This window comes from Bubalus kerabau, chromosome 15, assembly GCF_029407905.1.
Source record: "Bubalus kerabau isolate K-KA32 ecotype Philippines breed swamp buffalo chromosome 15, PCC_UOA_SB_1v2, whole genome shotgun sequence".
NCBI lineage: Eukaryota > Metazoa > Chordata > Mammalia > Artiodactyla > Bovidae > Bubalus > Bubalus kerabau.
The window spans coordinates 53872632-53885111 of record NC_073638.1 but is presented as its reverse complement, the minus strand read 5'-3'; the positions used below and the strand labels follow the sequence as shown (position 1 = coordinate 53885111).

At 39.3% G+C, this 12480-nt stretch overlaps 1 pseudogene; it reads right to left on the bottom strand.

The window, feature by feature from the left end:
- Positions 1 to 5806: 5806 nt before the first annotated feature.
- On the bottom strand, positions 5807 to 5983 carry LOC129629190 (H/ACA ribonucleoprotein complex subunit 3-like; annotated as a pseudogene).
- Between the last annotated feature and the right edge of the window lie 6497 nt (positions 5984 to 12480).

The following is a 12480-nucleotide window of genomic DNA, read 5'->3' as shown; positions in this document are numbered from 1 at the left end:
GTGGCCAAGACTCCCTGCTCCCAATGCAGGAGGCCCAGGTTCAGTCCTTGTTCAGGGAACTAGATCCTACATGCCTCAGCGTAGATCAAAGATCCTGCGTGCCACAACTAAGATCTGGTACAGCCAATTAAATAAATATTTTTTTAAAATAAGACTCAGAGAATTGAAGTGACTTGTTCAATATTACACAGCTAGAAAGTGGACTCAGGTTTTAATCTCCTAGCCCAATGATCTTTTCATCCAACCTCCACTACTCAACATTATATGTGTGCTCAGTCATTCAGCTGTTCTGACTCTTAACAATGACCCCTTGGACTGTATAGCCCACCAGGCTCCTCTGTCCATGGGATTTACCAGGCAAGAATACTGAAGTAGGTTACCATTTCTTACTCCAGAGGATATTCCCAACCCAGGGAATTCCCAACCTGGAATTCCCAATCTGGATCTCTTTCCTTTCCTGCATTGGTAGGTGGATTCTTTACCACCATGCCACTGTCACTGTATCATTTGATAATTGTTACTTGAAGACTCACATTCAGGCCAGTTTATCTTTACTACAGGATCCCTGAGCAGTCAGTCTCTCTACTCCTATGGAAGGTTCCATGGAAGGGATCAAAACTTATTACTCGCCTATCAAATAAATAAGTGAATAAAATCATGAAAAACTCCCCCTTCCTATCCTGCTTATCTGCCTAATTAGAAACTGCTGTGAGACAGATACCTAGAAAAGCTTATAGGTAGGAAGAAGTTGGGGCTACACCACCTGACAATTCTTGACCAGGCTGTGAAGAGTTGTTAGAGCCATTTTAACACAGGAGAAACACTGAGTATATCTAGCAAGAGGTGTCTTTTTTTTGGGGGGGGGGGCGCGGTATTTTGGCCCTATCCTAAGGCATGCACAACAGACCAGGGATCCAACCAGAGGCCCCTGCAGTGGAAGCTCTGAGTCCAAATCACTGACCCACCAAGGAAATCCAGAGGTGACATTTTAAATGTAAAGGACCCAACTTTCGAGAAGACTCTGATTGTTAGATATTCACCATTTGGTGAAGTTTGGATTTGTTTCTTCAAAGATCCTTACACCCCAAGATACTATGATTCTGAGTTTCTCAAGATTGTAACACTCTAGAATCCTAAGACTGTAAAGTCTCTGAAGGCTGTACAATTTTGTAATTCTTATGGAAGAACTTTCCAAAGGAAAATCAATTTGTGGACTAGCCAGTTCTTAGCTATCTCTCCTTCTCTACCTGCCCCACCTCCAATTTGCTTTTCACTTAAAGTCTCAGGTGTTTATTGTGGTCCAATGGTTAAGAATCTGCCTTCCAATCCAAAGGAAGCAGGTTAGGACAGGGTTAGAGCCTGCCTTCCTTGCCATTCAACCTGGCAACTAAGCCACAACTAAGACCTAAGGCAGCCAAATAAACAAACAGTTAAAAGCCTATTTGTGGAATACAAAAATTATGGCACAGTCATCCACAGAGTACTTGATACTATGTATTCAATTAAAATAGTAAAAGAAATATTTACTTTGTAACAAACGATACATAACTTTATACTGCATTGCCCCAATTGGGTACACAGAAGAAAATAAAAGGAAGAACGACAAAAATCAGTCATGATTATTTCTGGTCGGTGGATTTTTCTTTTCATTATTCTTTTCCCACGTTCCCAGTTTTCTAAATTATGTATATGTTTTCACAATCGGAAAAAAACCTTTTAAGTTCAAATATGTTAGGCCACACCTGGCGCAGCCACTGTATTGTCGGGATATAGAGATGAGTCACCTCAAAGGCGAAGGAGGGGCCAGCCGGGCAAGGACAAGGGCTGGCTTTGAAGGGGAGGGACAAGCACTGGATAGGGTGGGGACTGATCAGCTAAATTTGAGTCCAAGCCGGAAGCGCTGACGGTGGCACCCTACCGGGCAAAATCCAGCGGCAAAGCCTGGGAATTACGTGGCAGCCGCAAAACGCCAGCTGCGCCAGCCTCGCCCGAGTGGTCCCAGAAGGCCTTCTGGCCCACGCCCTCGGCGAGCTCCCGCCCTTTGCTTCTCCCCATTGGTCCACTGAAACTTATTTGGCTTCTAGAGCCCGCCCCCCTGGGCCTACGAAAGGTGGTGAGTCCCTCCCCCACTTCCGACAGGAGTAGCCATACTGAGTGTGGCGGGACGTGGAAGCGGGTGTGGTTCGCTCTTTGGCTTTTACCCCCTCCCTGTGTTTCTCTATAGTCTCGGGTTATCAGGACCCAGAAGAAAGGATAGTTTGCCCAGTTGGTAGCGGGGCGTTCGTGTAATGTGCAGAGGTCTCCTGCCCTGCCTCCAGTTCCCGGGAGTCCAGTGGGACTTTTAGTTTTCCAGAGGTGATGTCATCGCAAAACCTTTCCAAGGTCCTAATGCCCCATGGTTAGGGTCTCACAACCTTAGATCATTAGAGACAGGGTGACCGAAGAGTTTATTGTTCGAACTGCGACAGCTTTGAAAGCCTAAGGGGATACTTGATAATTAGCATTGACACAACAGTCATAAATGTGAACTGTTTGGGAATTTGGAGCCACCCTACTCCAGATCATCAAATCCTAGGCCCGGTTCTTTTGTTTGTGGTTTGTGTGTGTGTGTGTGTGTTGAAATGTATGTAACAAACACTTCCATTTTAACTTTTCTTTTTTTCATTTTTTTTTCTAATTTTAGTATAGTTGATTTACAATGTTACATTGGTTTCAGGTTTATAACATACTAATTCTATATTTTTATAGCTTTTACTCCATTTAAAGTTATATCAACTGTACATTACATATTTGTATCATTTATTTTATACCTACTACTTCATGCATCTAAATCCCCTTAACCTATCTTGCCCATTCCCCACGCTGCTTCACAGTGGTAACCACTAGTTTGTTCTCCATATCTGTGAGTGTTTCTGTTTTGTTATATATATATATATATATATATATATATATATATATAATGTATATATATTTTTGTTATATTCATTTGTTTATTTTTTAGATTCCACGTATAAGTGAGAACATACAGGATTTGTCTGTGATTTATTGACGTAACATAATACCCTCCAGCTCCAGCCATGGTGTTGCAAATTCTTTTTAACCATTTTTAAGTAGTATTATGGAGAAGGCAATGGCAACCCACTCTTGCCTGGAGAATCCCATGGACAGAGGAACCTGGTGGGCTACAGTCCAAGGGGTCACTAAGAGTCAGACAGGACTGAGCGACTTCTCTTTCACTTTTCACTTTCATGCTTTGGAGAAGGAAATGGCAACCCACTCCAGTGTTCTTGCCTGGAGAATCCCAGGGATGGGGGAGCCTGGTGGGCTGCCGTCTATGGGGTTGCACAGAGTTGGACATGACTGAAGCGACTTAGCAGCAGCAGCAGCAAGTAGTAGTAGTTACATTCACAGTATAGTGCAACTATCACCATTATCTGTTTCCAAAAACTTTTTATCACCTCAAGCAGAAACTCTACCCATTGGGCAATAACTCCCCACTCCCTCAGCCCCAACTGAACTAGTCCCAGATAGTCTCTTTGAATTTGCCTGTACTAGGTATTTCACGTAAGTGGAATCATGCAATGTTTGTCCTTTCAGGTCTGACTTATTTCCTCAGCATATTTTCACCCATAGTGTAGCATGTATGAGTACTTCATTCCATATAATGAAATAATAACCTTACATTGGTTATTTGTTGTTGTTATTGAGTCATTAAGTTGTGTTCCACTCTTTTGTAGTCGTGGACTGTAGCCCACCAGGCTCCTCTGTCCACAGGATTTCCCAGGCTAGAATACTGGAGTAGGTTGCCGTTTCCTTCTCCAGGCAATCTTCCTGACCCAGAGACTGAACCTATGTCTCCTGCATTGGCAGGCAGATTCTTTACCACTGAGCAGCCAGGGGAGCCCTCCATTGGTTATACCACCATTTGTTTATCCATTTATTAGCTAGCTGATGGATGCTTCAGTTGTTTCTACCTTTTGGCTATTGTGAATAATGTTGCTATGAACACTCCCATATGCAGTTTTTGTTTGATTACATGTTTTCAATTATTTTGAGTATATACTTTGGTGTGCGATTGCTGGTTCATGTGGTAATTCTATGTGTTAACCTTTTGAGGAGCTGTCCTACTGTTTTCTGCAGCAACTGTACCATTTTACATTCCCATCAACAATGGATAAGGATTCTAATTTCTCCACATCCTCACCAACACTTGTTATTTTCCAATTTTTGTTTTTACTTTTTATAGTCATCTTGTAGGTGTGAAATGGTAGTTCACTGTAATTTTGGTTTGCATTTCCCTAATGACAAATGATATTGAGCATCTTTTCACATGCTTACTGGTCATTTGTGTGTCTTCTCTGGACAAATTTCTATTCAAGTCCTTTGCCCATTATTTTTGAGCTGTTGAGTTGTTGGAGTTCTTTATATATTCTGAATATTACTCCTTATCAGCTATAGGATTAGCAAATATTTTCTCCCATTCTGTGAATTGTCTTTTCTTTCTCTTGATGGATTTGTTGGTACACAAAAGTTTTTAATTTTAGTAAAGTCCAATTTATCTATTTTGTTGTTGCCTGTGCTTTTGGTATCATACTTAAGAAATCATTGCCAAATCTAAGGTCACATGGCCCATCTCATTTTAGATATGAAGAAATTGAAGACTACATGGGGAAAAGCCTGAGGGCTCAATGTTGCCATCAATTAATGACAGTTGGGACTAAATCCAGAGTTCATTCAAAACCATCAATTTTTTAAAATGCTTAGAAATTATTGAGGGGAATTTTACCTTCAATAATAAAACAGTATAATAGAGTAGAACCTTCAGAATAACTTTGCTCCTAGAATAAACAGAGAAGATTGCATATATAGTTCAAATTATTGTGACAGTAGACAACTCTGATTGAATCATTTTTTGGAGTTGGTATTAAACAAACAAATAAAAATTGATCTCTTTGAGAAAGAAACAAGCAAGAACCTGGCTTACTTAAGGATATAAAATTTGTAGAATGACCCTTTAATTCATGGCCTTGTATACCAGGAATTTAGTAATCTAAATCTTTACTGGTTGAGTGACTTAAGGGGGCTCCCAAGAGCCAAAATGTCAATTTCACTTAAATTTTTTTACCAGTGTACATGAATAGAAATGCCTTGCAAAATTGCCTTAAAAATTGAGCACATATGTCTGAAGTTTAAAATCATTTTATTCAACAAATACCTATAGAGAACTTTAGGTCTGTTAGGGTCTTTATTCCTATTTTGTTCATTAATTTGTAAGTATTATGAATTTCTCTTTCTCTGAAATTTATATGGTGCTCTCTATTAGGGCTTGAACAAGGCTACTCCTTCTAGCATGTATACAAGTCAAGAAGAAATGTGGTGTATCTGTAGTGCTAGTGCTTCCCCTTCACGGTCGTTTCTGGACATCTTAGCATAATCCAGCATTATTATTTTCCCTTCAAACTATAAGGTTTGGAATAGAGATCAATTAGAAATCACAGGAATAGGAGGGATCTTAAACCCTGTCCTAATTGAAGTAGGTGGTAAGGTTGGTGGGGTCATATTATGTTCTTTTTTCTTCAAATCATTTTAATACTCTGGCAGTGATTCAAAGTATGGGGATGCTACTTTGCCTTACAACAAGCATGATCAAAGGCAATAATGAGACCAGATTCTGAACAGCAAGAGTTATAGGAAGGCTTCAGGGCTCACAGATTGAAGAGCTTGGTTTCAGAAAGTCTCTTGAGAGCTAGTAGGTAGCAGAAGGGAACATGAAATTTTAAGAGATTCTCAGAGGATGGGGGAATGGCTACTGAGTCATGAGTACCTTGAGGCATTCCCTGATGGTAGTTGGGTGTCAAGAGTATTTGTGGTCTGGGGTTAACAGACCAGAATGGGCTGAGCAAGTCTGTTGTCCCATAGGGTCAAGCTTCTTCACTGTATAGACCCAGTCTTCTTGATCCTTGAGGTAATACTTGAAAAACATGACCACCCCGAAGTCAGAGGTTCCAATTCCATCTGTCCATATTATTTTGTGCTTTAAAAAAATATGGAAGTTTTTACTTTTAAAAAAATTTAAAAAATTGTCCAAAATAAATGTTGCATTCACTAAGCAATTAATTTAAAAAGTGAAGAAATTGCCAACTATAATACTGTCTCTTTCAAACCTTTCCACAAACCTTCCCACCCCTCAGCCCATCTTCTATCAGAACTGCCTTTAAAAATAACAGACCTGAAAGACAAGTTTGTCTAAATATGATTTTTGTACCTGCAGAGCATATGTCTTCTCAGGAATATAAAAAGGCATAATAATTATCTCCTTCCCAATTTTTCTGCAAATAAGAATTATAGTGAGTATTGTAATCTATCTTCTATAAAATCTGACCATTATAGTACATGTTTTCTATTTCAGTCTCTCTGTTGAGCATGTGAGATTGCTTGGTTCTAAGGCTTTCAGATTAAGGCAGAAAAAAACCCTTAGCCAATCTGTGGGAGTGCAAGATTTGATTTCTTACTAAAGGTTACTCATAGAGTTGCAAGATTAGCAAATGAAAATAAGGATGCCCAGTTAAATTTGAATATAGAATTTTAAATTCTAATTTAGTCTGGTATCAAGCGTTTTATCTGGCAACACAATCCAATTAATATACCAATATTTTGCATTTATTATTTCAACTTAATATGTTTTATTGAACACCACTATAGTGAAATGTTGGGCTGGGCTTTGTAGGTCAAACTGAAGGTAAAATGTGTGTCCTCAAAGATTTTATAATATTGGAAGATACCAGGCAGACACTGAAATTATATATAAACAAATGAAAATTACATGTATAGTAAAATTAATATATAGAACTGACTGTCAATGTCTCTGTAGTTTGTTTCTTTGAATGTAGAGTATTGGTACTTCTCAGGTGTTTGTAAGAACAACAGAGTCCTTCCTCTGTAGTGAAGTTCTATCTTGAAATTAGCATGGCTTTTCCCTGTTCATTGCTACCAAAGCATAAATATTGGTATTGAACAGGGCTGTCCAATATTTTAATTCTCTCTACAGTAAAGTGAAAAATTAGAAAGCTATACACTTAGATGCTCTTTTTTCATTATAATTTCAAACTTGCTTTATCTTCATTTGTGATTGATATTTAATCAATAGTGGTTTGTTATACTTGAGCTTTTGGTTTGCCTTCTGTTAAGAACTTAATGGAGTTTAATGATCTCTAAACAAACACTTAAAGGGACTTCTCTGGCAGTCCAGTGGTTAAGACTCCATGCTTCCACTGCAAGGGCATGGGTTCAATCCCTTATTGAGGAACGAAGATCCCACACTCCGTGTGGCAAAAAAATAAATAAATAAAATAAAAATAAATAAACAAACACTGAAGAAGATGGTACGAAAAGGAAGTCTGTGACCCCTTTGCAATGGATGAATTGTTTTGCAATATGAATAATTTCACTGTCCAATTGATGAGTTTATAAGTAAAATGGGTTAGTAGCTCGTAAAATGTTAACTTTTCTATCAATACCAAAAGGATGTTATCCCATGGGGAAGAGAGCAACATCTCTACATAAACACTTTTTTATCTTTCCCTCCAAATGGTAACTATTTATTGAGTTCTTTCTCTGTGCTGGTATACTAAATGCTTTACAGATATTAAATTTAATCCTGATGGAGAAATCAAGGCTACAGAGAGAGATGTGATCCAATATTTTTGTAGGCTATTTGGCAGCCTTTTAAACACTAACAACAGAAAACACAACAGCACACAACGTTTTTCTTAAATGAAAAGTTTGAAAGCACTTAATTTTGAAAAGAGAGAGCTGAGTTCAATACAAGTAAAAACTTCCTGATAATGAAGAACTGGAATGGGGAGGTTGGAGAGATTTTCTTTACTAGGGGCTTTACTAGGGGTTTATAGGCCTAGAAACTGATAGAGATGATTAAATCCTACAGATATTCTCTGAGCTCAGTAATTATGGGAATGGGAGTTTGCCTGGAGATCAGAGAGGGGAATTTTATGTGGTTGCTCCCTTTCCAGCTTCAATCCTATGTCCACCTATTGTGGAACTTTGTACTACAATTCCTACTTCTAAACAAAAACTAATAATTATCTACCTCTAGCTATTTGGAGGAGAAGGCAATGGCAACCCACTCCAGTACTCTTGCCTGGAAAATCCCATAGGCGGAGGAGTCTGGTGGGCTGCAGTCCATGGGGTCGCGAAGAGTCGGACTCGACTGAAGCGACTTAGCAGCAGCAGCAGCAGCAGCAGCAGCTATTTGGATTTTTACTTCAAATGCAATATGTGTAAAACTAAACTCGCTATCTTCCCCCCTTCCTTGACCTTGTATGTCTCACCTCTTTATTTGCTACCTTTTTGTTTCTTTCCTTCTCTTCTGAACCAAATTCTTTAGATGAAAGAGCCTCCATTTGCCTCCATTTCTTCTCTTATTCTTTTTGTTGATGTTGCCTCCATTTCTTAATCTCCCATTTCCCCCTAAACCCAAATATGGCTTTTGTCCTCCTCTCTCCATTGAAACTTCTAACTCAAGCCAGTGACCCTTTGAAGAAAAGAAAACTTTATTAAGATATAATTTACCTATGATAAAAATCATTCATTTTAAGTGACTTAATTATAATCCAGTGATTTTTAGTAAATTTACAGCATTGTACAATTATCACAATAAAATTTTAGAACATTTCTAGTGCTTAGAAAAGAGCCTGTGCCCATTTGCAGTTACTTACCTTTTGAGAACAGATTCAATGAATGATTTTCAGCCCACAGGTTACTTAACTGCTCTGAATACATTTGGCCCTACTGACCACACCTTTCCTTTTGAAACTTTCTCTTCCCTTCTTTTTGGCCATCACTTTCTCCTGGTTTCCCTCCAAACTTTTTGCTAGTTCTTCACAGATTGTTTTCTCTGCCTGACTTCAAATATTGCTATTCCATCCAGTTCTGTCCTCACCTTTCAGATTACTCTTTACTTAAATGATTACATTCATCTTTATGGCCACAACTGCCATCTGTAAACTTATGACTTCAGAATTTCTATTTCCAGTTCAGACTTGTGCCATGAGCGCCAGTCTGGTAGAGTATAGTAGTAAAATTGCTTATCATTAACGGTGGCTCTTCTCTGTCTGTAATAAAATGCAACAGAAAACTCATCAAATTAGCAGATAAATACTGTTGCTCTTGGGAAAGGAAATTAAGATTCACCCATACTGTGTTAAGTTTCAAAGTGGTGGATGAAATATGGAATATATGTATGATCTCTGAAGTCTCTAAGACTATATGTAAGACCATAATATACTCTTCTTAGCTGATTGTGTATTTTAAATAGAATTTTAATGTACCTGCAACTCTAGTATTTCATTCTAGTTAACACTTTTACATATGTGTCTCACCAGTCGATTGATATAAACTCAAGAGCAGGGACCAAATCTATTTCTGCTTTATCTTTCCAGTAAGAAAGCACAGTGCTTGGTATAAAGTAGGTAAAAGTATTTGTAGAATGAATAAATGAATATGTCAGGGCAGAACATACTTGACACTGAAATGGTGTGTTAATGTAGTGCACATTGGTGGTGGACTGCCAAATGTCATTTTCCATCTTTTCTTCCATATTAGAAAATTGTAATTTTATTATAATAACCCATCTCCCTCCACACAGCCATACACATGTATATATCAGAGTAATCCTATTTCTTTCTCTTGCTGGGGACTGATTTAGGATGGGTATATAAAGAAATTCTGGCCAGTGAGATGTAATGAGGTGTCTGCTGGGGAGATTCTGGGGAAAGTTTCTCACTTATAAAGAGATACATTGGGGAATTCCCTGGCTGCCCAGTGGTTAGGACTCCATACTCTCACGGCCCAGAGTCCAAGTTCAATCCTTCGTTGGGAAACTAAGATCCCACAAATCACATGTGGAGCCAAAAAAAAAAAAAAAAAGAAGATACACGGAAGTATCTTCCTTCTTGGGACTTTATACTATCTAGAACTACCACAGCCATGTTATGATTATTTGGTAAGCTAGTATCTAGGGGCAAAGTCAATATACTGAGGAAGGCAGAACAGAAAGACAGAAGAAAGTAGTTTTTACAGACATTGTTGGATAGAAATTAACCAAGTCTGAAGCTGCCCTAACTTGGGACTTCTTTATGTGAATTGCCCCACTGTTTAAACTATTTAGAGTTGAATTTTCTATTTCTTCCAGCTGAACGACTCCTAACTGATAATTTTAGTAAAAGGATAACATAGTAAATAACCTATGCCTTTTCTTTTCCTCGTTAGACTACGTAGACTCTGGACAAAGAGCACACGTTGACTCTGTGGTCTGTGTTGGACTCAAGCTGTAATGTAGATGTTCTTGCAAACCTCCTCTGAAAAGACTGTTTGCATATTAACCTTGACAGTCTCAGATCTAGACAACAAAAACAATAATTTACATGTCAAGTGAAGCTGCTGCTGCTGCTGCTAAGTCGCTTCAGTCGTGTCCAACTCTGTGCGACCCCATAGACGGCAGCCCACCAGGATCTCCCGTCCCTGGGATTCTCCAGGCAAGAACACTGGAGTGGGTTGCCATTTCCTTCTCCAATGCATGAAAGTGAAAAGTGGAAGTGAAGTCGCTCAGTCGTGTCCAACTCTTGGCGACCCTATGGACTGCAGCCTACCAGGGTCCTCTGTCCATGTGATTTTCCAGGCAAGAGTACTGGAGTTGGGTGCCATTGCCTTCTCCGTCAAGTGAAGCTAGGAAGATGTATTTTAGGATTAGTGATATGGAGACTTCTTGCTTTTACTGATGAAAATAATGAGGATATTCAGCCTTATTCTACCACTCAGTGCTGGAATTTTCTAACCTACGGGCAGAATTCTAATGGTAATTATATTCAGGAGACTTAAAGATAAATATTGACACCAGTTCTTTGCAGTTATTACAATATTATTTATACAAATTTCAGTACTTTTACTTTTTTCTCCTCCCTTTTCATCTATTCAAATTCTGCCAGTATGCCAAAATGCAACTGAGATTTCACCCTTGTCAGAAATGCAGTGACTCATGATGTTAACTCTAATGCACCAAAATACCTGTATTTCTGAACACCAAACACTGTAAGACACTATAAGTACATTATATACACAAGGTACAACCCTACCTTGAATAACTTATGATCTAATTGGAAAACTAGGACACAAAGAAAGTATGGAATAGCATATTGATTCTCAAACTTAGGGTGCATAAAAATCCATTTAATAAACCTGTTAAAAATGGATTTTCTAGGCCATACCTTTAGAGACTTTTGAGTCACTAGTTTCAGCTTGGGGCTCCCTAATCTTTATTTTTGAGATTCCTTAGACTGATTTTGATTGTAGGTGTAATGAGACTTTCTATTTGAGAACACAGTGGAGTGAGAGAGTGATATTTTTTGTTTCTTTGGACTGTGGTACCATGCTGAAATGGGCCTGTGGTAGGAGTATAATTATAAAGGCCTAGATTCATTCATATTATCTTAATAGTGGTAACATGGCATCCAGTCCCATCATGGTAAATAAATGGGGAAACAGTGGCAACAGTGTCAGACTTTATTTTTTGGGGCTCCAAACTCACTGCAGATGGTGACTGTAGCCATGAAATTAAAAGACACTTGCTCCTTGGAAGAAAAGCTATGACCAACATGCTGCTGCTAAGTCGATTCAGTCGTGTCCAACTTTGTGTGACCCCATTGACGGAAGCCCACCAGGCTCCCCCGTCCCTGGGATTCTCCAGGCAAGAACACTGGAGTGGGTTGCCATTTCCTTCTCCAATGCATGAAAGTGAAAAGTGAAAGGGAAGTCGCTCAGTTGTGTCCGACTCTTAGCGACCCCATGGACTACAGCCTACCAGGCTCCTCCATCCGTGGGATTTTCCAGGCAAGAGTACTGGAATGGGGTGCCATTGCCTTCTCCGATGACCAACATAGACAGCATATTAAAAAGCAGAGACATTACTTTGCCAAAAAAGGTCCGTCTAGTCAAAGCTATGGTTTTTCCAGTAGTCATGTATGGATGTGAGAGTTGGACTATGAAGAAAGCTGGGTGCTGAAGAATTGATGCTTTTGAACTGTGGTGTTGGAGAAGATTCTTGAGAGTTCCTTGGACTGCAAGGAAATCCAACCAGTCCATCCTAAAGGAAATCAGTACTGAATATTCATTGGAAGGACTGATGCTGAAACTGAAACTCCAATACTTCGGCCACCTGATGCGAAGAGCTGACTCATTGGAAAAGACTCTGATGCTGGGAAAGATTGAAGGCAGGAGAAGGGGATGACAGAGGATGAGATGGTTGGATGGCATCACCAACTCGATGGACATGAGTTTGAGTAAACTCCGGGAGTTGGTGATGGACAGGGAGGCTTGGCATGCTGCAGTCCATGGGGTCGCAAAGACTTGGACATGACTGAGCGACTGAACTAAACTGAACTGAATAATGGTAATGGTGAAGATGGA